The sequence below is a fragment of the Oryctolagus cuniculus genome, chromosome 2 (assembly GCF_051225735.1).
Source record: "Oryctolagus cuniculus isolate XC-2025 breed Fujian yellow rabbit chromosome 2, ASM5122573v1, whole genome shotgun sequence".
Taxonomy (NCBI): Eukaryota; Metazoa; Chordata; class Mammalia; order Lagomorpha; family Leporidae; genus Oryctolagus; species Oryctolagus cuniculus.
In genome coordinates this window covers 113932784-113944881 of record NC_142868.1, presented here as the reverse complement: position 1 = coordinate 113944881, position 12098 = coordinate 113932784, and the positions used below count along the sequence as shown (strand labels likewise).

General features: G+C 46.9%; 1 non-coding gene across 1 annotated transcript; it reads left to right on the top strand.

The window, feature by feature from the left end:
• The first annotated feature begins 2897 nt into the window (after positions 1–2897).
• LOC127490414 (U6 spliceosomal RNA) lies at positions 2898–3004 on the top strand. Its single transcript, XR_007918372.3, has one exon. It is a non-coding gene; the product is annotated as a U6 spliceosomal RNA (small nuclear RNA).
• Positions 3005–12098: the final 9094 nt, after the last annotated feature.

The window sequence follows — 12098 nt, the reverse complement described above, 5'->3', positions numbered from 1 at the left end:
TGGACCCCTGTACCCATGTGGGAGACTTGGGAAGAAGCTCCTGGCTGTGGCTTTGGCCTGGCTCTGCTGCAGCCACTGCGGTCATTTGTGGAGTGACACAGCAGATGGAAGATATTCTCTCTCTCTCTCTCTCTCTCTCTCTTTCTGTTCCCACCCTTTTCCTCTCTGTGTAACTCTGCCTTTCAAGTAAATTTTTTTAAAAAAGAATAAATAGAAGGCTGAGCAATTCTCTTGGAATAGAAAAAAATGGATAAGGAGATACCAAAGAAAATGGAAGATAGACCCCAATGATGTTGTAACAAAACTTCACAAGACAAGAACGGGGGGCATGGAGGAGGGCAGATACTGAGAGCAGCCAGGGAAGACAGGTCCCCAGAGTGAGGACAGGTGTGAGTCTTACTTGAAAGCCCCATGGATGGTTTCACAGGATCAGGGAGAAACAGACCCAGCAAGTCATTTCAGCAAGCTCTGTGGTCCGAATACCCCCCTTCCCCTTGTATCACGAGGTTAATGGTACTAAGAAGGGAAAACTTAATTCAGTGATGGTGTTTGGAAGTGAGGCCTTTGGGAGGTTATAGGATTGGATTGGATCGTTGGGGTGGAGACCCCATGATTAAATGCTGGTGGCGTTGTAAGAGAACACACAGACATGGACACACAGGCATTCTCTCTTGCCATGGGACATCCTGTACCACCGTGGGACTTTGCCAGCAGAAGCCAGATGCTGAATCAGTGGGAACCCCTGATCTTGGACTGTGATCCTCCAGAGCTACAGAACTGTTTTCTCTTCATAAGTTAACTACCTCATGCATTTCAGCAGAGTCTTGAAAAATTAATACACTAAGCTGTGTTACACTGACATTTCAAACTTGAAGGGAAATGGAAAACCCCAAATTCTTCCAAGGACAGGGAGTAGGAAGAGGAGGGACCAACCATGTTACTACAAAGGAACACTGAATGCAAGAAGGAGCAGTATCTTTCAACTTCAGAGGAGAATACTCCTGTATCAAAATTCCATGGCGAATGAACTATGACATAGAGCAGGTGCATTACCTGGGTTCAACCCTAGGCTCCATCTCCTGACTCCAGCTTCCTGCTACTGCAGACCTGGGAGGCAGCAGGTGATGGATCAAGTCACAAGGTTCCTCCTAACCACATGGGAGACCTGGATTGAGTTCCTAGTTCCTGGCTTTGGCCCCTGCCCAACCACAGGCATTGCAGGCATTTGGGAAGTGAGCTAGCAGATGGCACACACACACACACACACACACTCTCTCTCTCTCTCTCTCTCTGTCTTTCAAAGAAAACAAAAAGACTGAGAGCATTTGCAGACATGTGAGATGTTTTCAGACCTTCAAGGACTCAACAACTTTGCACCATCAGATTGGGTATGAAATAATTAAGAAATATGATACAAAAAGCAACAAAATAAAATAGAAGTTTCACTAAGTCTAAGTAAGTTTTAAGGAACTGGTGTGGCGAGTGGGTTAGGCTGCTGCTTGCAGCACTAGCGTCCCACTTCAGAGGGCTGATTTAGCTACTGGCTACTCTGCTTCCAGTCTAGCTTCCTGACAGAGTGTTTGGTAGGGCAGCAGAAGATGTCCCAGGCACTTGGGTTCCTGCTATCCATGTGGGAGACCAGTATGGAGTTCCTGGCTCCTGACTTCAGCCTAGTTCATACCTGGTTGTTGTGGTCATTTGGGGAGTGAACCAGCAAATGGTTGATCTCTCTCTCTCATCTCTCTCTCTCTCTCTCTCTCTCTCTCTCTCTCTCCTTTCTCATTTTCTTTCTCTTTCTCTCTCTTTCAAATAAATAAATAATCAAAAATATTTTACTTTGAAATTGATATAATTGACATATCGTAAAATGTACCCTCTTAACATGTAAAGTTCAGTGATTTTTAGTATGCTCATAAAGTTATACCACCATCACCACTTATCTAATTCTAGAACATCGTAATCACCCCACAAAAGAAACCCAATAGCTATCAGCAATCATTGCCAAGTCTCCCCTCCCCACAGCTCCTGGAAACCACCAATAGATTTGCCTGTTTGAGACACTTCATGGAAATTAAATCATACAGTATAAGCCTTTTGTGTCTGGCTTCTTATACTTAGCAAAATGTTTTCAAGGTTCATCCATGTAGTAGCCTGTATCATCATTCATTTTTTGTCCCATCATATGGGTGTATTAATCACATTTTTGTTACTGTAGCTATAATACCTGAGAGGAATTTCTTGGGAAGGAAAAGGTTTCCCTTGCCTTATGGTTTGCTGGGTCACAGCTCAGTATCAGGCAACCCCATTAGTCTGGCATCTGTTGCGGGCTGGCAGTGGCAGAGCTGGCCTGGAGGAGCAAGCGCTTGGTGAGCCAGGAAGCAGAGAGTGAGCCAGGCTCAAATCACCAATCCTCTTGCAAGACCGACCTTCTGTGGGCACAGCCCCAGTGACCTAAAGACCTCCCACTGGCCCCACTTCTTAGCCACCATGATTAGATCAAGTCTACCCCCCTTTGAGGCTTAAATGTCTGATTTCGGAGGAGCCAAGTGCTGTCCAATTCATAACTAAAGGCATATCCATTTTATTTACCCATTTATCAGTTGATGGATATTTGAGCTGCTTCCACTTGATGCTGCTATGAAAAATCCATGCACACATTTTTGTATGAGTAAGTATTTTCAAGTGTTTTGGGTGTATATTAGGTGTGGCATTTCTGGGTCATATGGCAACTCTAACTTTGGAGGAGCTACCATTTTCCCACAGTGGTTAGACTATTTTGCATTCCCAACTCCTGGACCAGCTCTCTGCTTGAGGAGTGGACAACTTGCTGGGCACTCTTCAAATTAAGCCTAGCTCAAAACCACGCAGGTCTTGATTCTAGTTTAACAGGGGTTAGGGTGCTCACTTTGGCGCCACATATAGTAAAACTGGAATGATAAAGAGAAGATTAGCAAGGCCCCTGTACAAGCACAACGTGTACATCTGTGAAACACTCCATATTTTTTAGTCAAATTTTCAAAAGTAAAACATAAAGACCCTAAAATGTGCATGAAAGAAATACCAGGTTATTTTCAAAGGATCTCCAATTAGATGGACAGCTGATTCCTCATCAGAAACCCTACAGGCTAGGAGAGAATGGTGAGCCTTAGTCCAAGTCCTAAAAGAAAGCAATTGTCAATTGTCAACCCTCCCACATGGATGCAGGGGCCTAAGCACTTGGGCCATCTTCCACTGCTTTCCCAGGCCATAGCAGAGAGCTGGATTGGAAGAGGAGCAGCCAGGACCAGAACCAGTGCTCATATGGGATGTCAGTGCTGTAGGTGGAAGATTAACCTACTGAGCCACAGTGCCAGCCCCTCTACTTACTATTTGTTGAATTCTTTATTTGGTAGAGGGTTAGGCTTGTGATTATGAAGTAAATTGAAAGTATGTGATTGTAAAACTTAAAAGAAAAATAAGAAAGAGGGAGGTACAAGGGAGGGAGGGTAAGGTGGGAAGTATCATTGTGCTCTTAAACCTGTATATAGGAAATACATGAAATTTGTCCCCCTTATATAAATGCAACAAATTAAAAACCAAACCAAACAGGGACCGGTGTTGTGGCATTGTGGGTTAAGCCACTCTCTGCAATGCTGACATCCCACATAGGTGCTGGTTCGAGTTCCAGCTGCTCCAGTTCTGCTCCAGCTCCCTGCTAATGGCCTGGGAAAGCAGCAAAAGATGGTCCCTGCCAGCCACATTCCAGGCTCCTGGCTTCAGCCTGGCCCAGCCCCAGCTGCTGTGGCCACTTGGGGAGTGAAGCAGTAGATGGAAAATCTCTCCCTCTCTGACTCTGCCTTTTTTTTTTTTTTTTTTTTTTGACAGGCAGAGTGGACAGTGAGAAAGAGAGAGACAGAGAGAAAGGTCTTCCTTTGCCATTGGTTCACCCCACAATGGCTGCTGCGGCTGGCACGCTGCACCAATCCGAAGCCAGGAGCCAGGTGCTCCCTCCTGGTCTCCCATGTGGGTGCAGGGCCCAAGGACTTGGGCCATCCTCCACTGCACTCCTGGGCCACAGCAGAGAGCTGGCCTGGAAGAGGGGCAACCGGGACAGAATCTGGCTCCTCGACCAGGACTAGAACCTGGTATGCCGGCGCCGCAGGTGGAGGATTAGCCTAGTGAGCTGTGGTGCCGGCCAACTCTGTCTTTCAAATAGTAAATAAATCTTTAACAACAACAACAAATGAGGAGTTAAAATGGGATCCTTCCTCTGTTTTATGAGTAGTCCCCAAGATAACAGGTGGCAGCTGCTTCACATCCCACAGTGAGAGGAGACCCACTAAGCAAGGCTGGCCACAGAGATGGAGAACTGTGGGTAATGGAGAGAGCTCACCTCTTTCTGCAGTGTGGAGAACACAGTGATTTTTCACTCTTGCAGGTAAGGAGGGGCCATGTCTGGGAGGTAATTGTGCCCTCCTGTTGTGCTTGGCTCAAACCCACATGCATCAGATGGGACCACATGCAGGAGAGGTGCTCTGAGCTTGTGTGAGGGTCTGACCTCCAGTCCTGCCCCAGATGCCTCCTGGAGGGATGAGGAGGCCTCAGTACAGAGAGGCTGGAGGGCCCCACGGGACTCCCAGATGCTGAGAAAGGGCTGTGTGTTTATTCACCTGGGCGGCCATGACAAAACAGCACAGCCTGGGGCTTTTATAGCAGCGCCATGCTGCTTCCCGCTTCTGGAGGCTGTCATTCAAGATCAAGGGCTGGCAGGGTTGGTTCCTTCTGCGGGAAGGACCTGTTCCAGGCCCTCTCCTTCCCACCCCTTCTTGTCGCCATCATCTGATGCATCTCAGGGTGTCCGCATTTCCTCTTTGTATAAAGACACTAGTCACATTAGGCCAGTCCTCTCCCTCATGGCCTTGTTTTAACTTAACTCTTGGCAGGCCCATCTCCAAATAACTCACCCGGAGGTACTGGAGGCTAGGACTTCCATGTATGAATCTGGAGCTGACACAGTTTAGCCCAGGTAAGTTGGTGCACTCACTCCTTCTGTCTTTTAGGGGAGCCACAGGTCACAGATCCCCTTGACAGGAGTGGAGGGGGCAGAGGAAGGGAGGAGCTTTCTTCCAAAGACCCCTTAAAGACATCTCTCTCTCTCTCTCTAAGATTTATTTTATTTATTTGAAAGACAGAGTTACAGAGAGAGAGAGAGAGAGAGAGAGAGAGGGGTCTTCCATCCGCTGGCTCACTCCCCAGATGGCCGCAACGGCCGGAGCTGTGCTGATCTGAAGCCAGGAGCCAGGTGCTTCCACCTGGTCTCCCGTGTGGATGCAGGGCCCAAGCACTTGGGCCATCCTCCACTGCTTTCCCAGGCCATAGCAGAGAGCTGGATTGGAAGAGGAGCAGCCGGGGCTAGAACCAGTGCCCATATGGGATGCCGGCACTTCAGGCCAGGGCTTTAACCTGCTGTGCCACAGCGTCAGTCCCAGAAACATCTTAAGATAGAGTAAGAGGCCAGCGCCGCGGCTCACTAGGCTAATCCTCTGCCTTGTGGCGCCAGCACACCGGGTTCTAGTCCCGGTCGGGGCGCCGATTCTGTCCCGGTTGCCCCTCTTCCAGGCAAGTGCTTGGGCCCTGCACCCCATGGGAGACCAGGAGAAGCACCTGGCTCCTGCCATGGGATCAGCTCGGTGTACTGGCCGCAGCGCGCCGGCTGCGGCAGCCATTGGAGGGTGAACCAACGGCAAAGGAAGACCTTTCTCTCTCTCTCACTGTCCACTCTGCCTGTCAAAAAAAAAAAAAAAAAGATAGAGAGTAAGAAACAGGCAAAGAGACCAAGCCCAGGTGCCTCCAGCCGGTGAAGGAAGAGCTCCCGCTGTCTCGGCTGGAGAAGTGACAAGTGACACCATGAAGGAACAACATGCAGGGACACAGCAAGAAGCCACTCACACCCTTAGCCAACCTCCCACTTTGCACTCTGTCTCTGTACACGCCCACCTCTCTCGCCGCTCTGTTTGTCCAAATTTTCTCTTTCTAAGAGGACACCAGTCAGGGTACCCAAGAGTACCACCTTCAAATGGAGCCCAGAGTCTGAACAATACATAAGCACATCGGAGCCAATGCTGTGGTGTAGTGGGTAAAGCTTCTGCCTGCAGTGCCAGCATCCCATGTGGGCTCCGGTTCAAGTCCTGGCTGCTCCTCTTCCCATCCACCTTTCTGCTATGGCCTGGGAAAGCAGTAGAAGATGGCCAAGTCCTTGGGCCCCTGCACCAGTGTGGGAGACCTGGAATAAGCTCCTGGATCCTGGCTTTGGATCAGTCTAGCTCCAGCTGTTGTGACCATCTGGGGAGTGAACCAGCGGATGGAAGACCTCTCTCTCTCTGCCTCTCTGTATCTCTGCCTTTCAAATAAATAATTTTTTTAAAATTTTTTTGACAGGCAGAGTGGACAGTGAGAGAGAGAGACAGAGAGAAAGGTCTTCCTTTGCCGTTGGTTCACCCTCCAATGGCTGCCACGGCTGGCGCGCTGTGGCCGGTACACCGCGCTGATCTGATGGCAGGAGCCAGATGCTTCTCCTGGTCTCCCATGGGGTGCAGGGCCCAAGCACTTGGGCCATCCTCCACTGCACTCCCTGGCCACAGCAGAGAGCTGGCCTGGAAGAGGGGCAACCGGGACAGAATCGGCGCCCCGACCGGGACTAGAACCCGGTGTGCTGGCACCGCAAGGCGGAGGATTAACCTAGTGAGCCGCGGCGCTGGCCAATAATTTTTTTTTTTTTTAAATACATAAGCAGAGCTCTTTAATGGCTGAGATGACATAGCTCTTTTGACTAGATGGCCTTGAATTGTCTGAGGATGCCTGGAGACATCTATGCGATAAACCCCGGATTTCATCCAAGAGCCTCAGAAGTATGGACCTCTCCATGATGTTTGAAGGGACCATGAAGGGACCATGTTGGCTGGGTGTTGGTGGTAGGAAACAAAGCTTTCTGATGGTTCCTTAATGAATTAACTCATTCTGCCTGTTCAACGAACACATGTCCCAGCAATGAAGTCAAACTCACATCTTTCATGATCACAAGAGAATCTATTAGACTCCAAGAAGATCTCAATAAATGGCCAGAAAGATACAAAGCATGCATGAGGCAAAGCCCCAAGGCAGGTCAAGCCTGCCCATCCAGCACTGGGAAAGCCAGTGGCCTCGGGCAGACCCGTGCCAGGCAGCACTTTCAGTTGGGACAGAGTGGTCAGAGTAGCAGGTGCACACTGGCATGGCAGTATCTGAGCATGGAGCACAGGGTGGGTGGGTGGAGGGAGGCTGCTCAAACCTGGAAGCGCAAAACTACTGGAACAACTTTGCACTTCTGTTTACCCTCAAGCTGCTGTAGCCGGAAAACATATGTGGATACATCAAAAAGCTCATCAAGAAATGGCACTGGGGCAGGCATTTAGCTTAGCAATAAGGATGCTAGTTAAGACCATATTGGGGTTCCTGGGTTTGATACTCTAACTCCTGACTCTGGCTTCTTGCTAATGTAGACCATGGGATGCCACAGTGATGATCCAAGGCTTTGAGTTCCTGCCACCCAAGTGGAAGACTTGGACTGAGTTGGCAGTTCTGGCTTCAGCCCAGCCTAGTCCTGGCCATTGCATTTGAAGAATGAATCAGCAGATTGGATATTTCTCTCTCTCCATATGTCTCTCAAACTAAAAAGAAGGAAACTATAATTAAGAGATTATTTTGGTACAAAAATAAAAATCCTTTTTTTATAATATGCATTTTCCTGAACTTTAAAAAATATCCTCTTGCATGCATAGTGTTTTCATTTTTTTTGTATAAAAAGAAACTTATTTTAAATTTTACTTCTGTATGAACTTTCTAAAGTACGCTCACACGTTAAATGCTCCAGTTCAGTAGGAGGCATATATGATGTCACTGTCTTCAAAGACATCCTAATTTAAAAGCACAAAGGATACATGTAGACATTTCTTCAAGGAGGTATAAAAGTGGCCAATAAGCCGGCGCCGCGGCTCACTAGGCTAATCCTCCGCCTTGCGGCACCGGCACACCGGGTTCTAGTCCCGGTTGGGGCGCCGGATTCTGTCCCGGTTGCCCCTCTTCCAGGCCAGCTCTCTGCTGTGGCCAGGGAGTGCAGTGGAGGATGGCCCAAGTGCTTGGGCCCTGCACCCCATGGGAGACCAGGAGAAGCACCTGACTCCTGCCCTAGGATAGGCGCGGTGCGCCGGCCGCAGCGCGCCGGCCGCAGCGGCCATTGAAGGGTGAACCAACGGCAAAGGAAGACCTTTCTCTCTGTCTCTCTCTCTCACTGTCCACTCTGCCTGTCAAAAAAAAAAAAAAAAAAGTGGCCAATAATCACATACAAGCGTGCTGCACACCTTTAGTCACTAGGGAAGTGCAAATCAAAGCCACACTGCAACACCAGTTTATACACACAGGGATGGCCACAGTAATACATACATTGACAACAGTGCTGGCACGCACGTGGAGAATGGGGAGCCCTAACACACTGCTGCCGGGAATGTTCAGTGGTCCCGCTTCTGTGGAAAGGTGCTGGCAACTCCTCAAACAGTTAAATATGGAGTCACCACCTGAGCCAGCAATGGCACAGCGAGGTATAAATACTCAGAACTGGAAGGAGATCTTCAGATAAAAATGTGTGCTACGAACATCCATGCCAGTGTGATTCATAGTGGCCAAAAAGTGCAAACAATCCAATGTCCGTCAACTGTTGAATAGACAAACAGGATGTATTTTGTTTACAACAGAATACCAGGCACCTATAGACAAGAACAAAGTGCTGATACTGCTTCAGTGTAGACGAACCTTGAGAACACAATGCTAAGCGAAAGAGGCAAGACAAAGACCGTGTGTTTTGACTCCATTTCTATGAACCCTCACAGAACAGGCAAACCCAGAGCCTGGAAGTGAGTCTGTGGTCACAGTGGGATGTGGAAAGGGAAGACTGGGGAGTGCTGTTAGGGTTTCTTTTGGGGTTGATAAAAATGTTATTGACTCAAATAGTGGTGATGGTTGTACAACCTTGTGACTATCTAAAGACCACCAGACTTCACATATTAAAAGGTGAATTTTATGGTTTCTGAATTACATCTCAATGTAAAAAAATGCTATGAGTCAACCTAAATATCCAATAGGGGATGTTAAATAAACTATGGCAGATGATACACCACAGATACTGTGTTTTCAATGGGGCAGATCTCTACATACTGACTCAAGATGTACTGCCAGAGGATAAAAATTTCAGAATAAAACAGCACAGTGTGATCCCATTGTGTTAAACACACACACACACACACACACACACACACCATGAAAATGGACAGATATATGCCGTCAACAAGATTGGCTCTCTTTGGGTGCAACTGGATGCGAACCCTTACCTATTTGTATTGTGTACATATTTTTAAACAATGCAAATATATTCTTACATTACCTGTTTGAAAATAAATTCCAAAAAAGGGGCAAAAAAGTAGTGAGCTAAATTAGTTTGCTAGCTTTTGCGCTGAATATGTTAAATGTTTGCTGTGTGTTGAACTATGTCATGGTACACTGCTTATGGTTGTGTATTACTCCACAGTACACAAAGCTTAGAGATGTATGTTTATCTCCCAGAAAACCAAAACAAAGAAACAGCCACAACTCTTGGCAAGAATATTCCAGGCCCTCCCAGGCTGTTTTCATTTCTCTTCCATTCTGAAGGGGTTCTTAGCATTTCCCTCCATAAACATTCTCTGAGAGTTGCCCCTTTCTCTAAAGGTAGTTTATTTTATGACTTGTTGATTATATTTAAAATAGAATGTTACAGCACAAGCAAAGGAACATTACACCTGGAAAGAAACTCAAGGAGCAGACAGTAGAATGCTTTTGAGACAGTGATTTCAGAGTTTATTAAGACATTAAAAAAGTAATTTCACTGGCGAATTAATATTTCCCCTTAAATACAAAAGTGCTTGTTCTTACAAATCCTTAAGGCTCATTCTTTTACAATACAATAAAATGTTTCCCCATTCCAGAAACTGTGTGCGTGTCATGTGAATTACAGACAGAGGAAAATCTCCAAATAGCAAACACAGAGTCAATAATTTCATCATCTGTACCTTTAAATTTCACACTCTGCAGCTCCTCCTAGACAACCTCCAAGTACCGCATGAGTTCTCCGTTCTTCCTACTATCTTACTGGGATACTTCACTGCAGAATTACTCACACGGTCAATGGGGGGCTTATTTGCTGTATGCTAAATACAGCTGTGTGGGAGCCACTTTTATTTGTATGTGAGAGAGGTGTGACTAACCGCCAAGACTTTGGACTGCCGGCGTGTAGATCATTTTGGAAGTAGGCCGGGAGATGAGACCCTGGTACAGGAATAGGAGATGTGGCTTCTTGGTAAAGACCACTGAAATTTCCTTGGAAAAAAGTATTCTTGAATTTTGGTAAGATAGGCTGGAAGATTTGCTCCTTACCGAAGCTGCTGGTCTTCATTAATTGTCTGGGTTAAGATTTTTGTCACATACTCAAAATCACAGAGAGGGCACCTAACTTGATCAGCACTGGTGTAGGTAATGCCCACACTATTTGGGTTAACAAAGTGACTGTCAACACAGGTTCTGGACTTTCTCCATAACAATGTCCAAATGCATTAACAAGAAACCCCAAACGAATATCACATAACAAAAATGAACTTGAGCTATTTTAACATAGTTAACTAGACAATGAAAACAGCATTGGACCTAGCCAATATAGTATATTCAAGGCTACAATATGTACATTTTTCACAATGTAAACTGCTGTACAGAATTGTCCCATGTAAAAATGCTTTTCAATTCTTGTTACCATCCTAAGACTGATTCCTGTACGAGAAGGTGAAGGCCTCATCATTGGCTTCTGTGGCTGCTACAGCTGCATCACTAGAAAAGTCTCATGGGAAACAAGCAGGCTCCCAAGTTGCTGATGGCTTTCCAAGACTGAGGTGTAGAATCTGCAATGGTGTTGGAGGTGACACACCAGGCATCTGACATTAGAGCACACTGAACTAGAGGTGCCAGCTCCATGAATAAACCTTCAAGATGACACAGTATAGGAAAAATATTGGAGCAACTTCAAAATTTTACAGAATCCTAAAAGCAGAGAACCATTATCCTGTAAAAGGAGTATGCGTTCCTTCACACCCCCTGTTGAGAACAGGTGAAGTCCAAGTGTCCAGCAGGTGCTCCTCCTCGTGCTGATGGACATCATGTTGTTGTCCAGGAATCTTTTTTACCTGAACGCCCAGGGTCCTAACAGGCAAGGTGTTGGGCTCCTGTAGAACGGACCTGAGCGTTGAATCGAGCTTCCTTTAGGCTGGATCTTCCAGCGTCTCCAGCCACCTTTCCTTTTCACTGGAGAAAGGCTGAGATAAGGATTTCTAGTGAGTATGAAAAGAAGGGGCTCCTTTGCCTATTTCATGATTATTTTGGTTAAGCGCCAAAGCTCTGACTTACGGATACAAGGAAGACACACTGGCCCTGAGTCTAAACCCAAGTGTCAGCTAAGAACTGGAAATGTCAATCCACCACTTAGGGTTTTGGCCCTAGTGATACGCAACACCAAGTTGACTGGTTGGGCTTTTCAGTCTTTGTTCAGATGTCGGGGTTGTTGAGTCCCTGGTTGGATATTGCAAAAGTCAATGAGGTCTCATGTTGATCTTCTCTCCTGGTACACTACCAAGCTTTTCCCGACAATTAAGTGATTATGCCTAACCCACAAGACAAAAACAAAACCATCTACGTTCTCAGAGGAGGTTTCCTCTTACCTGAAGCTCAGGTTATGATACACCCTAGTCCCTTCTGTCAGATCTCAGGTTGCAGGAACCAACCTCCCCGACAGCTGTCCTCCTCATCAACAGCTACAAAAAAATATTTCCCAGCAGAGACACAAGATTTGCATCAAGAGAACTCAGGGTTCCAGCCTACAAAGAAAAAACCATGCGAGAGCAGGACACGAGACTGTGCCAGAACCCAGGCTCTATGTCGGAGGCACGGTGTTCGGCAGGCAGTCTGTGTTCTCCTGGAAGATGACGGACATTGGAAGCTTGGATCCAGCG